Genomic DNA, 4,487 nt, shown 5'->3' on the forward strand with positions numbered 1-4,487 from the left:
GAATGAATCAAGCGGTGATTTACATTTCTCTAGATGTCTTGGGCATTTATCCAATATCTCTGTAAATGATGTTCATCGACTTGTCTATATTTTTTCCCCCGCACCTCAGAGCAAAAGAGAAAAGGGATTCAAATGTTATATTTCTCAGTATCTGTAAACAGCGGTCCCTCGTTTATCGTGGGTGTTATGTTCTAAAAATAACCAGCGATAGGTGAAATCAAGTAGCCAATTTTATTTTTTGACGGTGCAAAATGTTTCGTGGACATCGTCGACATACAGCACTGCACTTCAGAGTCACACTGCTAGCGATCAATGCAGCGATTCTGTACTGTACAGGAGAGACATCACAGAGGAGATCGTCTGCAGTGATCAGGACGCAGGACGCAGGACGCAATGTGATGTAAAAAAAACATAAGCATGCAAACTTGCACTAAAAAATCCGCGAAACAGCGAGGTGAAAGGTGAACCGCGTTATAGCGAGGGACCACTGTAATTTTTAAGGTAAGTCACAACATACCCTTCGTAAATGCTAATGTATAGAAACCGTTACCAGCAATCGTTCATTTTTTGTGTGGCTTTTTTTCACGGTTTGTTAACATGCTGTGTAGGTGTGTACTTGACTAGCTGATATCGACATAACGGGGAAACATCTGGTTTGACTATTCTTCACCTGTAGTTTGAATGCTGAACATTTGCCTGTTTAAATCATGAGACCAGTCACTATACAGAGATGTGCTTCTGAATGTGGACGATGTGTCTTCTGCTGCAGTGATGCAGTTCTGCTTGTGTTGAGTGATGTAAACAACTGATCGATCTAAACTCTTTAAATATCAAAATTGATCATTAGATTTTTTTATGACACAGCAGTGGTGAGTGTTCCCACCTTCTCCTCTTTGTAACTTAATGCGATCTTTCCGTTTTCGAGTTTTGGACATGATTTTGGAGTATATCTTCGCAGTAGCGATTGACCGCAAAGTAAAGCTACCGGAAGTGTACTTCCGGTCTCAAACAAGGAAGTTAGCATTTTCTCGTGCACAGGGTCTATTTGCATACATTATAGGGCTTCGGAGTGTGATTTCACGGGGGTGGGCGTGGAAACGATTTTGGCCCGATCCGCCATTTTGGGGATCTAAACAAAGCGCAAGCGAAAAAGGAGCGAAGACACACAACAGCCATGGTTTGTATTTGCTGTGTGGTCGGCTGCAATGTTCGATCGCACGACCAGCAAGAGAATAAGCTTGAAAAGGGTTTGTCTTTTCATTGTTTCCCAACCTGGAAGCAACATGAGGCAGCTCGTGTATCGATGTTACCAAACGAAGGCGTCTAGCCTGGATAGCAGCTGTGAGACGAGCTGATATCCAGTTCTCTTCCATCTCCAAATATCTGTTGGTGCTCCAGACATTTTCATTCCGGTAAGTTCTAAATATGTTCATATCACTCTTTATAGCCTGTTAGTTTTATTTTCGATGCGCTCTGAGCTCATAGCAAATTAGAACAAACATCCTACTGAGTGATTTTGCAGAACTACCTTCTATTTAGTTGCTAATTATTTGGCATTATTGCAGCAAACCAGCCAAAGAAATGGATGAAACATCATGACTGGGTTCCAGCGCTACACAAGGGACCTGCTTCAAACATACCACCATGCCAATCAGATTACTACTTCCATGTCAGGGTGAAGAGGTGACCCTTCAGGATAAGATGGTGTAGGTTCGGTGAACAGTGTGATAATAAAACCAGGGAAAAATTAAACCTGCTCCTGTTAAATATTCTTAAGTCTTTTGCTGTATAAATAGCGGTATTTTTTTTTTCAAAAGATACAGTAAATAAAGTAATGTTAGTAGTGGGTGATATCATGTAAACACTGTCATGATTTTGTGTAAACATTTTGTCATTTGTAGACTATAAACGACATGGATTCTACACTGTTACTGATGTGATGTTCTATAAAATGGTTTTAATAAAAAAAAAAGAGGCAAACATTTGTTTGTTTCTTTATTCAACTTTTGAACAGTGGGACTCAGTCAGTACATATTCAGTAAATGCAAATTATTTACACGGCAGTGGACTACAGGCATAAATCTAGACCCCTAGATAAAACATTATGGCATTATAGCAGTGACAACTCCTCCACAGTAGCAGGTGGGATTTTTCTTTTTTGAGGACGGCTCCTTTTACCTGTCAGTACGGATGGTCTGTTTATGTTTTGATCAAGAGCCTGTTTTTGGGCAGCTGAAGAGGAGAAGTCTATCTTATGGCCAACCTCTGACTGTATCTTGGTCATATTACCCAGCAAAACCCAGTATGCAGGTTCATCTGTAACAGTCCTTGTGCCACGGATCCGCACTGTTGCTTCTACATTAAACAGAAGAGCAGTGACATGGGTGCAGGTCTCCGCGACTCCGGCCATACAGGTGCAGTGGGCGGCTTCAACCTTCCCTGTGATGCTCACAGTGACCCATGGCTGCAATGCTGGTTCATTCAGTCTTTGAGAGTGCAGTACCTGAAACACACACAAAGTTCATTTAAAGACAAGAACTATGAGCCAAGGCCGACATAAATGTGTTTAATCTACTTTATCATAAATGTAACAAAGTGTTTAGAAAGTTAGCACATACATGTAATTTTTCATTTCTTTATGTGTCCATCTATAGAACGCTGCATGTTATAGTGTAAATCTGCCTGTTCTCTGTCAGAAACCTGCCTGCAGAAAATGAACCTAAAGTATGTAATGCAAGGATGTCATCACTTTAGAGATTAAGAAAGCATAAAGTGACAATTATGAATCACTTAATATGATGAGATTCTGCAGGTCATTAATCAATGTATAAAATTAAAATAAAATGTATATCAAACTGCACACAGACAGTTTGTGTGTTTGCTGATGTTTGTTGACCTGATAAAAACCTTAAATTTGAAAACACCTGCCACATCATGTTACACCTTTATGCTTGCTCATCTTCTATATGGCTGGCTAGAGGCTGAAGTACCGCAACTGCAACTTTCAGTTGGAGTCCAGTGCCGGTGTTGTGCCAAAGAAAAAAACAAAACAAAAATACCGGCCCACTTTAACCCCTGACTATGGCACACACTGTTTAAAAATGTAGGGAGTAAAAGTAAAAAGTTGTCAGACAAAAAAAGACTAAAGGAAAGTACAGATACCTGAAAATTCTATTTAAGTACAATAACGAAGTATTTGTACTAATGATGTATTTCTTGCACAAACAAAAATTGTTAGTGTTTGTATGCAACTAAAACATTAGATAAATTAAAAAAAAACCAACTCTATTTACAGCCAAATCTTAGTCAAAAAACAGACATAAACAGAGAACCCAAATATTATTAGGAGTTTATGTATATTATACTTACTTGCATCATCACAAGTTAGAAAAGATTTAAATAAAATACATTTTGAAAATATCTCTTAATGACTACTATTGTTCTGGTCTCACTGCTATTTTTTTCATTGATAGACCCTGTTTTTCAGATAATTTGTGAAATCAAAAGGTAAATGGACTGATTCTTATATAGCACTTTTCTACTTGAGTATCCAAAGTGCTTTATACAACATACCTTATCCACATCCATTCATATAAGCACTTTTTTCTACACCTAAGGTTTTTCTAACATTCACACGCATTTATACTCTAATGAAAGCATCAGAGAGCAACTTGGAAGTCACTATCACTTAGACACTTAGGCATCCAGACTGGACACTGGAGCATCCAGGGATTAAACCACCAACCTTCCGATTAGTAAATGACCTGCCCTTAGCTAAAGTGATCACAAATCAAACAGCAAATAAAGCAGTAACCAGTGCTCAAAACACCTGCACAGATCCACTAATTTTGGTGTGAAAAAGGTGTGTGCATTTGTCCCACCAAACTATGAACAGGTCTCAAAGTGCCTTCTGAGCAATGAATAAATTAAATAATAAATTAAAACGTGAAAAGTGGTCTATATGTTATGTTTTTCTTTTGGATATCTTAGGGATTAGATTCTGGTATTTTTTTTTATGAATTTGCTTTTGTTGTAGTTTCCAGGAAGTAAAGGTGGGACAATTGTAGAGGCTCCAGCAAACAGCCGCAGTGCACACAACTCATACACAAACGTAAACATGACTCTCCATAATAGCATAATAGGGAAGGAAGCTAATGGAACTACCCAGGTCTGCTGATGAAGCGATAAGATGTTGGCACACAGCATTTGTGATTGTGTATGTCTGTGTGTGTGCTTCTGTGCGTGCATTTGTGATTGTGTGTGTGTGTGTACGCGCGCGTGTGCGTGCGCATTTGTGATTGTGTGTGTGTGTAGAGGGGAGTTAGACTTTCTGTACTTGGTGGAAGAGAAAGTTGTTCACACCATATATTACTGTAAAGTCCAGTATTAACAATCCCACTCCCTTCCTGCCATTGAAAATCCTCTTTGACTTATGACATTTGTGTGTTTGTCAGTGTGTGTTAATGACAGGGAGAGAGAGTGCAACC

General features: G+C 39.0%; 1 long non-coding RNA gene across 1 annotated transcript; it reads left to right on the plus strand.

The window, feature by feature from the left end:
- The first annotated feature begins 342 nt into the window (after positions 1–342).
- On the plus strand, positions 343–2,860 carry LOC146386242 (uncharacterized). Its single transcript, XR_014800413.1, has 2 exons — positions 343–1,412; positions 1,566–2,860. It is a non-coding gene; the product is annotated as an uncharacterized LOC146386242 (long non-coding RNA).
- Positions 2,861–4,487: the final 1,627 nt, after the last annotated feature.

The sequence above is a fragment of the Perissodus microlepis genome, chromosome 6 (assembly GCF_051167445.1).
Source record: "Perissodus microlepis isolate ML-2025 ecotype Zambia chromosome 6, ASM5116744v1, whole genome shotgun sequence".
Taxonomy (NCBI): Eukaryota; Metazoa; Chordata; class Actinopteri; order Cichliformes; family Cichlidae; genus Perissodus; species Perissodus microlepis.